This window comes from Bos taurus, chromosome 2 (assembly GCF_002263795.3).
Source record: "Bos taurus isolate L1 Dominette 01449 registration number 42190680 breed Hereford chromosome 2, ARS-UCD2.0, whole genome shotgun sequence".
Classification (NCBI taxonomy): domain Eukaryota; kingdom Metazoa; phylum Chordata; class Mammalia; order Artiodactyla; family Bovidae; genus Bos; species Bos taurus.
In genome coordinates, this window is record NC_037329.1 from 52431789 (window position 1) to 52449393 (window position 17605).

General features: G+C 35.4%; 1 protein-coding gene across 23 annotated transcripts in view; it reads left to right on the forward strand.

The window, feature by feature from the left end:
• GTDC1 (glycosyltransferase like domain containing 1) overlaps nucleotides 1-17605 on the forward strand; it is a 496188-nt gene that overhangs the window by 59634 nt on the left and 418949 nt on the right. Inside the window, exon 1 of one of the 23 annotated variants that reach the window (XM_059875290.1) lies at nucleotides 2124-2747. The exons of the other annotated variants lie outside the window; for them this stretch is intronic. The gene's annotated coding sequence lies outside the window, so the exon portion shown is untranslated. Of the gene's footprint in view, nucleotides 1-2123; nucleotides 2748-17605 lie in introns of those variants that run through there. 23 annotated transcript variants of the gene reach the window in all.

The following is a 17605-nucleotide window of genomic DNA, read 5'->3' on the forward strand; positions in this document are numbered from 1 at the left end:
CTTTATTTTGATTCATTTCTTGGCTCGCTGAATTTGTTTGTCTGGTGTTTTGTTTTTTTTTTTTTTGGTTATATCTAAGCCTATCTATGCAGAGTACATCATGAAAAATGCTGGACTGGATGAAGCACAAGCTGGAATCAAGATTGCTGGGAGAAATATAAAAAATCTCATATATGCAGATGACACCACCCTTATGGCAGAAAGCAAAGAAGAACTAAAGAGCCTCTTGATGAAAGTGAAAGAGGAGAGTGAAAAAGTTGGCTTAAAACTCAACATTCAGAAAACTAAGATCATGGCATCTGGTCCCATCATTTCATGGCAAATAGATGGGGAAACAGTGGAAACAGTGAGAGACTTTATATTTTGGAGCTTCAAAATCACTGCAGATTGTGACTACAGACATGAAATGAAAAGACGCTTGCTCCTTGGAAGAAAAGTTATGACCAACCTAGACAGCATATTAAAAAGCAGAGATGTTACTTTGCAAAAAAGGTTTGTCTAGTTGAAGCTATGGTTTTTCCAGTAGTCATGTATAGATGTGAGAATTGGACATAAAGAAAACTGAGCACCAAAGAATTGATGCTTTTGAACTGTGGTGTTGGAGAAGATTCTTGAGAGTCCTTTGAACTGCAAGGAGATCCAGCCAGTCCATCCTAAAGGAAATCAGTCCTGAATATTCTCTGGAAGGATTGATGCTGAAGCTGAAACTCCAATAATTTGGCCGCCTTATGCAAAGAACTGACTCATTTGAAAAGACCCTTATTCTGGGAAAGATTGAAGGCAGGAAGAGAAGGGGACAACAGAAGATGAGATAGTTGGGTGGCATCACCAACTCAATGGACATGAGTTTGAGCAAGCTCTGGGAATTGGTGATAAACAGGGAAGCCTGGCATCCTGCAGTCCATGAGGTCACAAAGAGTCGGACATGACTGAGTGACCTAACTGAACTAATATACAGAACTCTAGCTAAAATGCATACTGGAAGTAGAAGTATATAAAAGGAGTGGGATACTGAAGATACTGAAGATACTGAATAATTATGTACAGCACATGTATAGAATAAGAGCAATATAAGTTTTGTTTAATCATAAGAAGTTGAAAGGAAGTTGGAAGGACTGATCCTGAAGCTGAAACTCCAATACTTTGGCGACCTGATGCAAAGAACTGACTCATTTGAAAAGACCCTGTTGCTGGGAAAGATTGAAGGTGGGAGGAGAAAGGGACGACAGGATGAGATGGTTGGATGGTGTCACCGACTCAATGGACATGAGTTTGAATAAACTCCAGGAGTTGGTGGACAGGGAGGGAGGCCTGGTGTGCTGCCGTCCATGGGGTTGCAAAGAATTGGACACGACTGAGTGACTGAACTGAACTGAAGCCTATCTATAACTATTTATAAATCTTTTTATATATATATATATATTTTTTTTTTTTTGAGAAGAGCTCATGGTTGCTGAATTTCTTGAGTAGTTGAATGCTTTAAAGTGTTTGTAGGCTTCTTTTGTGCTTTATGGACAATTTGGTTGGGCATCACATAATTGGATGTTACATCTTTCCCTTAGAACTCTGAAGACATTGCACTATCTCCAGATACTAGTGAATGGTGCTATAGAAAAGTCTAAGGCCACTCTTGTTTTTTCTGCCTTTATACTGACATAATTTATGTTTATTGTTTTATCTTTCTTAAATTCTGTAACCTCATGAGGATATGTGTTAGTATTAATTGTTTTGAATTATTTTTTCTGGAACATTTTCTTTTTTTAAGTATTTATTTCTACCCTCCCAAAAGAGAACGTTTTCTTTATTATATTGGATTTTTGTTTCATTTTTTCTCTTTTTCAAAAATGTCAAGGGTGTATTGGCTGAATCTCTTTTATTGATATCTTCTATATTGATCATCTCATTTCATCTCTTATATAGCTTTCAAAACTTTCCATTTTGTGTGCTTTTCTGCAAGCCTATTGTCTGTTTTCCTCACTTTCAATATTAAGTGTTCTGCTTTTTGTTGCTTCTTTTGTGACATACATATATATATATATACACACACACACACATATATACATATTTATAAATATAAATATACATTTTCTTAATCTCCAGCTTCTTTAGCTTGCCAGTTTGCTTTTTTATCTCTTTTAATTGTCTTATCTTCTCTTAGATATTTCATACTTTTCTTTGAGCCCTTTACTTTGAAGTAGCTCATATTCTTTATAATTTAAGCTGTGGAAAATTATTTGTGAGTTTTTCCTTGTCTCCCAAGACAGTATCTTTTTTCATCTACCAGTTGCTTATGTCCCTTCACTCCAATCCTCAGTATAAATTCTTTGCTGGTTCATTTCTGGTTTGTACTCATATTTGAATGGGCACTATTCCTTTAAAAACAGGTATTGCCTGAATAAAAGTATGAGGTTAGATGCAAATATTCAGTGATAGGGAGTGAGAATAAAAGACATCAGTTTGCACTTCCATCCGGATTTTTTTAACTGAAACACTTCTTCACCCAAGATGGCTCCTTTGCTCTCGGCATATGTCTGACCTCAGTTTGCAGTACCGTGAAGGTCATTGTAACTTTGAGGTCCTGTGAGTCATAGGGGCAGTTTGGTGACAACTCCTTCCTGTCTTCTTTCCTCCCATTTGGCACAGATAATCTCGGCTAGGAAGCTGAAGATAAAGCATGTTGATGGTTCCTCTCTCCTTCTGTGGTATGACCATGAAGTTCTAGAGGAACATCTCTTATTTTCTCCTAGGTAGATGCTTAAACATTATTGTTTTAATCAGTTTCCTTGAATGGGGTTTAGAGCTGTTCCATCCTTCGGGAAATCTTTGTGCTGCCCGAGATCTGAGGGGGTGTGGTTTGGCTGTCAGCATTGCTCCTCATTTGATTCCAGATATCACATAATTTGGTGGATTTTTCTTTCTTTTTTAAAAAATAGTTTGTGGTTTGTGGTTGTAGCTGTGTCTCTGTTTCATTGATGATGAGGAATTCATTATTTTTTGTTCTTTTTTTTTTGGTTTGTTTCTGGAGTAGCGACTAGGGTAACAGTGTCTTCCTACTGTCTTTTTTTGTTTGTTTTTTTAAACTTTCTCTGCTGGCTCACTTGCTCCCTGTGCCTCCCTCTCATCCTCCCTTTTGTTAAATTTCCTCTGTCTATACTTTCCCCTTCCCCTCTTTAGCTACTTACCCCTCAAATCTGGAGCTTTTCCCAAGATGCATTTTCAGTCCTTTTTTTTGTTTGTTTGTTTTCCCCCCTGGCTTAGTTTTGTCTTTCTGAGTGATTCCATGTACTCCTGTCATTAATCTTCACCTCTAGTCTAATTTTTATTACTTTTTTGGTTTTCTTTCAATATTATTGAGATTTAAATGGAAGTTTAAGGTTTACAGCATAATGACTTGGCTTACATATATTAGGAAATGGTTACCACAGTAAATTTAGTTATCATCCATCACCTCCTATTCTAATGATTTCTGGATTAGCAGTTTGGCATTGACTCCTCCTGAGCTCCAAATGCTTACTAGATATAATAATACCTCAAAATTCCCTTTCAAAATAAAATTGTTTATGATGTTCCTTGCAAAGTGTGGTTCTGGTTACTACCTCATGTAATAGAAACTCATTCTTCCAAATTATTCAGACTAAAGATGTCTCATTCAACCATAATTTTTCTTTCTCATGTTTCTCTCAAGTGCTAACTTACCACTTGACTAATGCTGATTTCTCTTGTGTGTGTTGTGTCTTTGCATTGAGACTGTAAGTCCATTGGTGACAGGCATCTGTCAGTTCACATTTAATATGTAGTTTCTGAAAAATCGTTGGTTTAAATCCTTTGAATGCTAATTTTTCTTTAATAAAAGTCTGTTATCAAGATGGTTTTAATGTCTTAATCAGTCATTTTGTGGCAGTGTTACATAATTTGCCCTAATCACCTTGCCTAGGTAAAAGCTGTTTGTGTACTTATAACAGGGCTTCCTTGGTGGCTCAGTGGTAAAGAATCCACCTGTCAATGTAGGAGACATGGGTTCTATCCCTGGATTGGGAAGATACACTGGAACAGGGAATGACAACCCACTCTAGTAGTCTTGCCTGGGAAATCTCATGACAGAGGAGCCTGGTGGAGTACAAGCCCAGGGTCACAAAAGAGTTGGATATGACTAAACAACAACAGCATACTCCTGCCTTCTCTTTTTCTTCAATTCACATATGTATGAAGAGTTTAAGACTATACCATTCCTCAGACTTCAACTTGGGTTGCTGAATTTGTCTTTCTTTTATCCCCATCCTCCACACTCCCATTTTGATTGTTTCCTAAATGATCCAACTGTTAATCAGACTTAAAAATATCAGGGTCAAGGATTTTGACCATGGGTGATTTCTTTGTGAAAATATTAAGAAGCCAGTGATAAAAGAACTTAATGTTACATTTTAATTTTTGTTTTAAAAATTAGGTATCTGAATTAAACTTGCTTTATATTTAATGTTCTTTTATATTGTTAATTCTTAATGATTATTTTTTGAATTGTGAGGCCCTTAAACATTAATTTTATCATACAAGGGGAGAGGAAAGCAATAAATGTCAAGAGATTAAGTGAAGAAATCAATTGTATATAATACAGTAAAATCCTAGAGTCGACACATACTGGTGAATGTTAGCTGCTTGGTTCATGTGTTTCTGTATTGGCATTGGGGACCTAATCCTTTGAAACTATCATTGTAAAAGTGAAGATGTCATTGTAAAACTTAAGATTTTGACAATAAGAACTGCTCTTCAATATGGGAAGCTTGTTGAATTTCTCATAAAACCACAAACCATAAACCTCTCTTGGAGAAAATCACTTTTGAAATGATCTGACATGGTTTTAAGAAAAGGTGGGTCCTTCTGGTTTATGAGCAGGAGAGCTATTGCATTGTATTTCAGTGTTAAACTGCATACACAAGATCTAGATTTTAAAAAGTAAAGGACTTTCTTATGTAATTAATTTTAAAATGATTCATTATACAATCAATTTAAAGATAATGAATTTAATTTTTAGAGCAGTTTTAGGTTCAGAAAAATTGAGTGGAAGTTACAGAGGGTCTCTCCTCCCTAACCTCCCCAGCATCAAATCCCCACCAGAGTGGTATATTGGTTGCAATCCATGAACCGTCACTGATCCATCATTATGAACAAATGTCCTTGGTTTAAATTAAGGTTCATTCTTTGTGACATTATAAGTATTTTGGCAAATGTATAATGAAACATATTTTCACCCTTTTAATATATAAAACAGCTTCACTGCCCTAAAAATACCCTGTGATTCACCTGTTCATGCCTCCCTCTCTTTCCCACAGAGCCCCTGACAAACCACTGATTTTTTAAAAAAATTTATTTTACTATCTCAATAATGTTGCCTTTTCTAGAATATCTTATAGTTGGAATCATACAGTATGTAGTCTTTTCACATTGGCTTCTTTTACTTACTGCTAAGTCACTTAAGTCGTGTCCGACTCTGTGCGACCCCATAGACGGCAGCCCACCAGGCTCCCCCGTCCCTGGGATTCTCCAGGCAAGAACACTGGAGTGGGTTGCCACTTCCATTTAAGACTATCCCATGTATTTTCATGGCTTGATAACGCATTGCTTTTCGTGCTCAGTAGTATTCCATTGCCTGCAAGTACCACAGTGTGTTTATCCTGTTGCCTTTTGAAGGATAGCTTGGCTGTTCCCAAGTTTTGGCAGTCTGAATAAAGCTGCTGTAAGCCTTTCTGCGCAGGTTTTTGTGTGGGTGTAAGTACTAATGATTGCTGGATTATATGGTAAGAACATATTTAGTTTTAGTTTTGTAAGAAACTGCCAAACTACTCCAAAAGAGGCTGTACCATTTTGTAGTCCTGCTACAGATGAAGGAGAGTTCCCGTTGCTCCACCACCTCTTCAGTATTTCAGGTATTTGTTTTGGATTTTAGCCATTCTAATAGATGTGTATTAATTTATAATTCCCTAATGACATATGATGTTGAACATTTTAATATGCTTATTTACCATCTGTATATCACCTTTAATTGAATTGTTTCTTTATTGCTGAGTTTTAAGGGATTTTTTGTTTTTGTATATTTTGGATGAGTCCTTTATCAGATATTTTTTTGCAAATATTTTTGCCCAGGCTGTGCATTGTCTTCTTATTTTCTTGACAGGTCTTTTGCAGAGTGGAAGTTTTCAATTTTAGTGAAATCCAGTTTACCAGCTAACCTCCCTGCCACCCCCCACCCCCACTTCCCCAACCCCTCATTGTGCCTTTGGTGTTGTATCTAAAAAGTCATGATCAAACCAAGGTCATCTGCATGTTCTTGTGTATTGTTTTCTCAGTGTATTATAGTTTTGCACTTTACATGTAAGCCTGTGATCCGTTTTGAGTTATCTTCTGGGGGACGGGTATAATGTCTGTATCTAGACTCATTTTTTGCCTGTGTTGGTCCAGTTGTTCCATCAGCATCTGTAGAAAAAACCATTCTTCATTGAATTGCCTTTGTTCCTTTGTCAAAGATCAGTTGACTATACTTGTATAGGTCTATTTCTGGGCTCTCTTTTCTGTTCCTTTGATCTTTTTGTCTGTTCTTTCGCCAGTACCACACTGGCTTGATTACTCTGTAATTAATTTTTAAAATAATAATTAGTAAAATATTTAAATGTTTTTTGTTAAGATTTGTGAAGTAAGTTATCTTTAACCAATTTCTGTTATTAAGTGTGAGATGATATATCGTGTTATTTTTAGAAATAGATATGTTATTTGTAATCATTTTAGTAAAAATTATATACACTAGAAACACTGTCATAATAGAAATATCTTTTACTTTAAAGATATTATACTCTTATGCAGTAACTTGTCTTATATGTTCTGTTCTTTAATACCCATTAAAGAAATTAACTTTTAAATTATGAAATAATAGTTTAAATGTGATTAATAAAAAGTCTGGATTAATCTTCTAAAATACTGTCCAGTATGAGAGATCAAGATACCTGTTCTTATATTATTTTGAAAGCTGTTTGCTTTTATAGCATTAGGAAGAAATGATAATCACTTGCTTGAAGTATTTCATGGTGCAACTCAGTGTGTAAACCCTTTAGTTTGTGAAACAAATTGAGCTAGATCTTAGAGGATGCTGATAAATACATGGTACATTTTTTTTGGCTTGAGTTCTATTCAGGAGGAAAAAAACCTAACCAGTAATATAATATGGGGTAAGCATAGTGTGGGTGGCAGTGTATTAAGCTCAGTAATAAGCTATAGTGGTGACTATAAACCAATCATATCATTCAGCTGGTTTTTACTCATGGTATCTTTACCCTTGTTTGTCAGAAACACAGTGAATTTACAATAAAAGTCATTATGAATTAGGATGATTGTCAGCCATGATAAGCTATGATGAAGGTATTTTTATATCAGTTTTATTCAGGTATTATTTAGTTACAATAAACTGTACCCATTTTGAGTGGGCAATGTGATGAGTTTTCACAAAAGCACACAGTTGTGTAACTATGACCATAATATGATTTGGAACATTTCTGTCACCCCAGAAAGTTCGCTTGTGCCCCCTTGAAATCAACTCCACCCACTACCTATCTCAGTTTCCAGGCAATTGCTGATCTCCTTTCTGTATTTCAGACTGGTTTGCATTTTCTAGAATTCTCAGTGTGTTTTGCTAAATGCAGAAGATACATGTTCTTGACAAATTGATGGCAAATTGATTTTTTATAAAATGAACATGTTTTATTGTATTAAAAAATTTGAGAAACTCAAATGAATTTCATTTGGTATTATTCCTAAAAATTTGGGTTTCAAGTTTTTCTGCCTTGCCTCCTCTCTGTAATAACTTAAATCTATATTGCATGTAATTTAATATATAAAACCAACTCATGACACATTATTTTGTGGAGTAAATTATCCTTTAGTAGTTTAAGTATTATCTCCTTGTTTATAAAAGTTGGTAAATGATATAAGAAATAAAAATCTGTAGATCCTGTTCTTCTTATTAGAATTTAATACCTTCTTTATTTCATACAGTTGTCACTCAACAAACAGTTTAACTTTGCTTTGTAAAAGGCCATTTGCCTTGTCCTTACGCCCTACTGCTCAGACCTCTGGGGATAGGAGAGTTAGGGTGGATAAAATAGCTCTTTACTTCATAACATTCTGTTCTTGTGGCTCCTCTTACTCATATGTAGTCTATTCTAAAGCAGCTGAGAAGTAGCAGTTGATCTCATGGAGAAAATAGTCCCACCAAAATGGAATATTAGATTCCTTTTATGACTAGTTTTTTAAATCAAATATACTGAACATTTACTCCTTTTTATAGGAAAGAGTTAAGAATCTTTTGCATATTAGAATGACTGGAGTTTTCTGATTTTGCCCAGAAATGTTCTGTCTAGAATTTATGCTGCTTCATTTATTAGTCATTTCGAAACTAGCTCTAAATAAAAGCCAAACATTATGAAATGTTTTTTCATATTTGCTCCACCAAACATATTTAAATTTCTAGTTAATTTGGAAATCTTAAACTCACATAAAGACAAATAATCCTATTTGAAGCTTATTTAATATAGTAACACTCTGGGTAACTGATGTTCTACTAATGAAAGCCTTAAGTAACTGGCATTTTGGAATGATAAGTGTGTATCTATTAAGAAATCCTGGAGATCTCTGTTTAAACCCTTCTTCCCTGAAGCCTTCAGAAAAAAGAAAAAAGTGTTTCAGAAGTCAGCTTGAGAGAGACAAACAATGTGGGATGGAACTAAATTTGATAAGAACAATAAATTGGAGAACTTTTTTCGTATCAATTAATAAGAACAATAAATTGGAGAACTTGTGTGGTGATTTATGATCCTTCTCAAAACCAATCAATATTTCCCCTCCCCCCACTTAAAAAAAAAAAGTAATGCACAAGTTATTTTTAAAACTCCCTCATTTGGGAGGATGGTATCCAGAAGCCCGAGGTGGCACCAGCAGTAAAGAACCTGCCTGCCAGTGCAGTGCTCCAGTCCATGGGGTTGCACAGAGTCAGACGTGACTTAGCAGCTGAACAGTTAACCAGTCACCTGTTACTGAACATTTAGATTGTTTCTGCTTTTTAGTCTTCTGAAAAACACTGTCAGAACTATTCTTGTGAGCATGATTGATTCTTTCAAGTTCTTATTTTGTCAAAGTAATACAGTTACCTAGTTTAAAGTTCTAATTGTTGTGAATAGCCTATTAGAAAATATGATTGTGGGACTTCCCTGGCAGTCCCGTGGTTAAAGCTCTGCTCCCAATGCAGGAGGCATTGGTTTGATCCATGGTTGGGGAAGATCCTACATGTCACATGTCTGAGAAAGAAAGAAAATACAGTTGTGCCTTACCCACTCTTTCCAGTCTGCTTCTCTAACCTTTCATCTGTTTCTTCTGATTATTATATATCTCTATATTGCTAAATTACATATATATGTATATATATATAGTTACCTTTTGATTCATTTCTTTTGGATATTGCTTGTTGACTTTATAGTACAGACTTAGAGGATTTTTCATTTTTATACTTCCATCTTTTCTCAACATATTACAGTATTGTTAGATTACAACTTTTGGCTAACTTGTTTTTGGTGTTACATTATTATACTTTTCAGATATTATTTATAACTAAGAAGTATAATGAACTGATGAGAAATATGCCTTTGATTTTTTGTTTTTCATGAAGTTAGTAATGCTTTGTTTTTTCATTTATATAGCTTTTTTGTTACTCAGTATTTCTTTCCAGGAGCTTCCAGGAGCTTCTTAATCTAATTTTCTATAAGGTGAAACATATTAGGAAATTTATTTGTTTCCATTTTTTTTTCTTGAATATATGTTTCTGGGAGACTGCCATTCTCCTTCCATCTCATTATGTAGGTGTGTTCTTGTCGTGTGCTTTTCTTTTGCTGTTAAACTAGAAACTCCCTTTGTCTTTTCCTGCATCTCATATTGTTTTCATTTTTCTTTTTTTTTTATGTGAATCATCCATCTTCTTTTATTTTTTTTATTTTTTAAAATTTGTTTTCATTTTTCTTGTCTTATTCCTGTATTTTTTGTGGTATAGCAGAGAAAGGGTACATGAGAGAAAATATCTTTATTCAGTTTTCTCACTTGATTAAAGTGTTGCCTGAATAATTACAGTTTAAGTGGAAAATCACTTCCCTTCAGAATTTTTGCCCGAATTAATACTGTCTTCCTACTTGCAGTTGCAAAGTCCAAAGCCTTTTGATTCCTTGATTTAACCATGTAAGAAAAATAAGTGGAAGGGAGAATGTCTTGATATAAGGATATAAGGGTATTTTTTCTTTTTTTAAACTTTAAAGATGAAGAAGATGAAAAAGGGATTCAAGGCAGAGGGACTGGCAGAGGTCAGGTGACTGCAAGGTGTCCACTGTGTTTAGAGAATGGGGATATATAGGTCCATGTGAGGAGAGTACAGGAAGCAGCTGAAGTGGGATAGATTGAGGCTTAGTAATGGATGCTAATGGCCTGAAGCTTTGCATTTTTGTAGGTGCTGTTTCACCTGACTCCATCAATTGTATGAAACATTCCTTGACTTACGGTCGGCAAAATGAATCGACCTCTGGTTTATCCTCTCTTAGTACTTTGTGCATGCACACTTGTGCGTGAATGTGCAGGCGCACATGCATGTGTGTGTGCACACACGTATCTGTTTAAGTATCTATGTGCCTTTCTTCCACATTAGAAGAGATTTTTGTGTGTGGATGAGACATAATTAGGTCTGAGTGAAGGAAAGCACAGCAAGTCAGTTCTTAAAATTCAAGCTGGCTGGAATGCCGGTGAAAACTGGAGGGTGAACCGGAGGAAGAAGGATTTAAGGAAGAGAAAACAGAAGGTTATTGCGTTGTCCAGATTTGAAGAAATAAGCCTCTGATGTAATAGTCTTCTGAGAGTGGGAGGGATATTTTTTCCAACAGTTATATTCTGATCATGCCCAGGGGTCTCATTATTCTCAATTTTCGAATACTATGTTATTTTTATGTATTTTGTACACATTTTGCTTTAAACTTTTTTCACTCTTTGAGAATAGTCTGAAACGATTTTAACTCTTGCTTTTATTAAAATTTAGAAACAAGTGATGTTTTAGTTACCCTATTATATTAATGATGTTCTGAAATACCCTCTTAATTCTATTTAGTTTAAGAAAAACTCTAAATAGAGAATTTTGGATGAAAATAATTGGTAAAAATATATTCTTAATCTAGTAGATTTATTGTTTAAGAACCTTAACCTGAGTATTACCTAAAAGATTCTTTAGTAAGATGAATTTTGAAATATTATTAGAACTATCCTTTACTGTTATAAAAGTGACTATTCACAAAATTTCAAAATTGAAAATAAGAACTTTTTACCAAGTTGAGTGATTATTCAGATAGTAAAAGAGTTAGTTAAATGGTTTAAATGTTGTGTTTGTGTGTTTACTTATTGGTTGACTGCTTAAAAGTACAAATATTTGTATTTTTAAAAATGTACCATATAACAAATTTTTGAATAGCATACTAGTGATAAGTGTTTACTTTCCAAGATGCTTTATTTTGGTTAGTGCTCTGCTAAGAACAAGAGACTAATGTGTTTAGAAGCTATGATGCTAATTATAATTTATTAAGCCCTTACTATAAGTCAAGCTCAGGCTCAAATATTAGTTAAGAGACACTGTCTTATTTAAAAGCACCCCCTGAAGAGTTGGGTTTAGTTTATTATTACATGAGGAAATTGAAACCCAGAAAGGTTTAAGTTTCTTGCTCAAGATTAAGCAGTTAGCAAGTTGCAGAGCAGGCGATATTTGTCTCCGCTTTGTGTGTTATTTCTTATGAAATATTATGGCAAAGATCTTAAGGAATATGAGTCTTGTATGTGGCATCATTTGTGAATGGTATATATGCCTCCCCAGTCAGCAGGTGACTATTTTGTTTGCTAATTTCTTATAGTGGGTAACCTCTCTCTCTCTCTTTTTTTTTTTGATCCTTCGAAAATTGCATACCTAGCACTGGCCATTCTCTTGCATGAATGAAAAAAGTTGGGCCAATGTAAGTTTATTATTTATTTAGTTTTTGCTTTTTTATATCCTGTTTAAAAAATAACAGTATTTGAAAAACTGTCTGTACTTATTAGAGACAACATTGGTATCCTCATTTAATGTGTGTGATTGATAGATATAATTTTATGTTTACTTTTTATACTGCCTTATACTATTCTTTCACAAACCAAGTAAAGCCTCTCCAACTGCTATTTCTCCTCAGTGGTATCTTAAAGAAGGAGTCACAACATGTTTCTTCCTGAATTCCCAACAGTTTAGTATTCTTTCAGATGTTTTGCAGGGCTTCAGCAAGTCGTTACAGTGGACGTCTTCAAGAGGCAATGCAGTAGGCAGAGCACAGCGGCCGAGACACCTGTAGAGATCAGCGCACCTGCCCTGAAGCAAAAGCTAGTAATTAGTTGCTCAGATTCCCTTGCAAACTTCCCCAGTGTTGTTGCACATGAAACACAGAGATCACAGTGATGCTGTCATGAGCTTCGCACTGCTGGAGTTGTTTATGCCCATTCAATTTTTAATGTTCCTATAAGACATTTTGATGGCAACCCTGAGCCCAGAGGGATTTGCATGCTTGATCAAACCTGTGATGATTTAAATATAGAAATAAAGAGAAACCTTTGGATTACATTGACTGTTAACTTTTAGGATGGCATTAGTGGAAAACATTAACACGATCCTGGAGGCAAAGTGGCGTTTGATCAACCTTCATCACTTTTTTGTTCCTTGACAGCAGGTATAGCTTCAGTAAATCTAAACAAGTTTTTTAAGCTGTATAGATCCAAGTGCATGTGGCTATCTGGATGGTATCGTCTGAATATTTTAAAAGATGATTTTATCCCAACCACTTTTATCAAGATTGAACTACTCTCATATACCAACCTTTTAATTCTACTTCATTGTTATATGCAGTTTATATTGCTAAAGAATGAGATGGTAGGGGATTGAATTTTAGTAAACTACTGTAGTAAAATATGAATTGGATATATTGGGGCCAAAGAAATTTGTTACTCAAAATACTGGAAAGTTTTTGTATTCCTTTGTTTTTAATTTTAACACTATATGTATCTTAGATACTATGTGGGATAAAAACTAGTGGTTTGCTAGGTAGTTTTAAACTCTGGGGTTCAGTTCTTTGATTATTGTGTTTGTGTGTGGGTGCTCAGTCATATCCGACTCTTTGTAACCCCATAGTCTGTAGCCCACCAGGCTCCTCTGTCCATGGAATTCTCCAGACAAGAATACTGGAGTGGGTCGCCATTTCCTTCTCCAGGAGATCTTTCTGACCCAGGGATTGAACCCACATCAGTTGCCTCTCCACTGGCAGGCAGGTTCTTTACCAGCTGAGCCACCAGGGAATATATTGTGTTTGTATAAGTTATTAATAAATAGTGTTACTAAAGATGATTCTTAAATATGTGTAGCTTGAAAAATGGTGTAATTTCTAATATCATAGCAAATTTGGTTCAGATTTATCCTAAGAAAAAAATAACTATAGCAGCTCATCATTTAAGCATAGTATGGTGGATGTATTAATACATGCTTTCTAAACTGGTTCTTAGAGACAAATGTGCATTGTGGGGTTGTCAGATTAGAGTAAAATTAAATAAGATGTTATACAGCCCTGGACTATCATTGACAGAGATGCTAGTGAATTCAGTCAGCCCATTGTGCCTCACATTTTCCTGCATTAATACATAGGTAGAATCTTCCAGTGGGCTTCTGAGAATAGTTTTTTCTTTAGTTCTTCAAGAAAAGTGAAATGAATGATGAAGGAAAAAGCTCACCTCTAGGTTTTACATTTGCCTGCGTTTCTTAGCCGTAAGTCGGCCTCAACATGGATGGTCCTGGGAATACTCCACTTGTGAAATGATGTCTGTGATGCTACCATAGACAAAGTACTTGGGTATGTTAACTGCAGAATGTAGTTTACACTACATTGACTTTCAGGAATTTCACAGAAGTCGTTCCTAAGAATTGACCTTTGGAATTCCTAATAACTTCATGTACATATTGCATATAACATTTGCAGTGTAATATAAATGCTCCATGTGCCCTGGGTCAGTATCTTATTTATCTTTTTATCCTTGATGGCTTACTCAAAGAGATCAGTCATTGTTGATTGGATCAGTGAATGACTGAAAATACTGTGCAGTGCATAAAAATAGCCCATGGAAACACTACAGTAAAGGGTGGAGCATATGGAATATTTTTTGTAATAGAAATGCCTTTTTTATGTATACTTTTTTCCAGTATAATCCTTTTTTCCTAGAATAAGTATGTGATTTACGTTTTTACTATCAGTGCGTCAAAAATATTCTGTGAAAAAAGATTTTGTATCTTTACTGTACTGAAGTGAAATTTTTCTTAGTCTAAGTGAGGACCCACGGAACTTAGCTTTGTTTTCTACCTCTCTCTAACCCTTTGTTTCTCCCCCTGTTCTGGACAGACTTTTCATCCTGTTTCAAGATAAGTCGGACTTCCTCCTGATGTCATGCTTTGGTCTCTGAGCTCGTCTCATGAACTTCTGAGTTTCTTCTGTTTTTGACTTACCAGTTTAGAACTAAATTATATGTGTTTCTGTATTTTGCAAAGTGTGTATCTACATCTACTAACTTCATTACTGTGACTTTAAAAATTTTAAAATATTAATATTTTTCTTTCTGATTTATAGCAGTAGTCACACCGTACATGCTAGTTAATCTCTAGCTTTGTAGTAGGAAAATAAATTTCCAGAGAAAGTGAGAAAGACAGATAGACAGAGACTAATAGGGGAGAGGGAAAGAGAGAAGACAGGAGGGAGGAGGGAGGAGAAAGAAAGGGAGGAAGGGAGGAAGAAGAAAGAGCAGATCAGCATATTTTGTGAAACAGGGAAAGAGCAAGGATTTCCGAATTTGAAAATCCTGAGTTCAAATTCTGATTCTGCTTCCTTGCTTTGTAATGTTCAATGGATAGAAATGATAGTAATATCTACCTGGTAACTTGTTGTGTTAAATTAATTAATATATATATAAAGTGTTTGTTAGTGCATTCTCTGGCACATAATATGTGCGTGGTCAGTCGCTCAGTCATGTCTAACTCTTTGTGACCCCATGGATTGTAGCCCTCCAGGTTCCTCTCCATGGAATTTCCCAGGCAAGAATCCTGGAGTGGGTGGCCACTTCTTCTTCCAGGAGATCTTCCCCACCCAGGGATGGAAGCCATGATTCCCATGACTCCTGCATTGGCAGGTGGATTCTTTACCACTGAGCCACCGGGGAAGCGCTTACAAATCTTAGCTGAGTGTATTATTTTGCAGATGAGGAAAGTGAGGTTTAGAGAGCTGACCAGTGGTCATTCAGTAAGTAAATTGTGGAGAGTTGATTGAAACCCAGATTCTTCTTACTCTGTAGCTGTGTTTTTCAAGCATTAATGTATCTCAGAATTTCCTGAAGGGTTCATGAAAATATAGACTGCTGGTCCTACCCAGATTTCCTGGTTCAGTAGGTCTGGGTTGGGGCCTGGGTATTTGCATTTCTAATAAGTGCTCAACTGCAGTTGCTCCCACTGCAGGTCTAGGGACCATACTTTGAGACCCAGTGCCCCTTAGCAGTATTTCTTAACCATAGCTGCATGTGTAAGAAATCACCTGGGACCTTCTAAAAATTATTGATGAAACCAAAATCTCTGATCATGTGGTTTAAGTATTACCTTTTAGTTTGTTTTGTTTTAAGGCCTCCAGGTGATTCTGTTGTGCAGCCGTTGTAGATTCTGCAGATTTTCATTAGACCTGGGTACCAAGCAGAGCACTGGCCTTGAACACATTCTGGGTGCTTGGTGAGGCAAGGCCACAGTAGTGTATTGTTTTTGTCCTGTGATGATTGAAAACAATTGCTCCAGCCTAGAATCCTTTTATTACTTTAACTCGTCTCATTATTTGTGTCTGTTGCTTGGGTTTCTCCATCCAGCTACATGCTCCCTATGTCTTGAATACATTCATCAATCTGTATTTTTTGTTACTATTTGGTGGAAGGAACGATTTAACAACAATTGACTTGAACTACAAGGTAAAGAAAGGAATGTAATGTATTTAATTAAAAAAACCACTTTAGGAACCTACTGGACTTTTAGAATTCTAAATTTGCTGTTTATGAGATGCTGTTGGAAACCTTATGTTTTTATTTTAGGGTACCCAGTTATTGGTTAGAAGAGATTATGATAGCTGGTACCTAGGAGTACCTTAAAAAATGCAGCAGATTAATTGATAACATTTCAGTCATTTCTTCTATTACTTGGTTCGGTTGATAAATGTATACAAACCAAGGCATCCATTACTTGATAAGAATGGGCAAAATACCACATAATTTTGTTAATCTTGAAGCAATGAAATTATAAATCCCTATGCAAATGATGAAGGTTATCATTATCTATCACTCCTTTTTGATACCGTACAGACTGTTAATTCTTCTCTGTCCTGCTGAGTCTTATTAAAACTTTTGACTGATGTACCTTTATTTAGAATTTACCAATTTAAAACACTTGCTTCACACTCTCACCTCTAATTTAACTAGGCCATTAAACAGTATTTTGCAAAGAGAAAAAGTCAATAACTGTTTCTTTAAAAAAATAATAAATCAAAATGAATTTTAAAACTCTGCTTAGAGGTGAGCAACTGCTATATACTACTAGGTCTTTTGATAGTTGATTTGTTCCTTTAGTATGCAAATTTTAGGTTTACAAAGATCTACAGCTTTTATTTAAGAAATGTGCCTGAAGGCTAGATTGGTAAGCTTTAGGGAGATATCTAGTTTGGTGTGAAATAAATAGTTGTTAAAGGATTGCAAGAATTGGGTCCCAGAACATGAAGAGTAGAGCTGAGACAGATTGAGAAAAACTGTATTTTCATTTCATTTGGCTAAAAATACCACTAAATTAAAAATGAAGACACTGAATGATGGCAACACAAAGCAAGTTCATGTGAATAAGCCTTTTTGGGGAGTAAATTTTGTGAAAAGTTCTGACTTGTTAGAAGTTTAAGGGAAAGTGTTTACTACATCCCTGACAGCTTTATAGCTTTGGGTAGAAGACTCTCTCTTGACCAAGGAGGAAGGAACAGGTCACTCTGCCGTGTAGTCAAGTCTACGGCATCACTTCTGGTCAGCGAGATGACAGATGCCATAGAATCTGCTCACAGTCAAAAAAAAAGGACTCAGGATTACTTTCTTAGATTGGATGCTGTAGGTTAAGCAAATAGTGTAAATAGATTTCTAGCTTCGGGGAAACTTTGCATCACTGATCTTTTGAAATCTCTGACATGTTTTTTCTCAAACAACTTAAAAAAAAACTTACAAAATATATTTCTCTGTTGATAGCTTATAGCTGAGGCTAAAGTCCTAGATACTCCACCAGTCGGGATCACTCTATGCATGTCTTTACATATAAATAGATTTCCATACCTTTTCCTACTCAGTATTGTTTTATTTATTTTTGTTTTTGAACTTCAAGATTACTTTTACAACTTTTGAATTATACTTTGTTTACTGGGTTCAGGCTTGC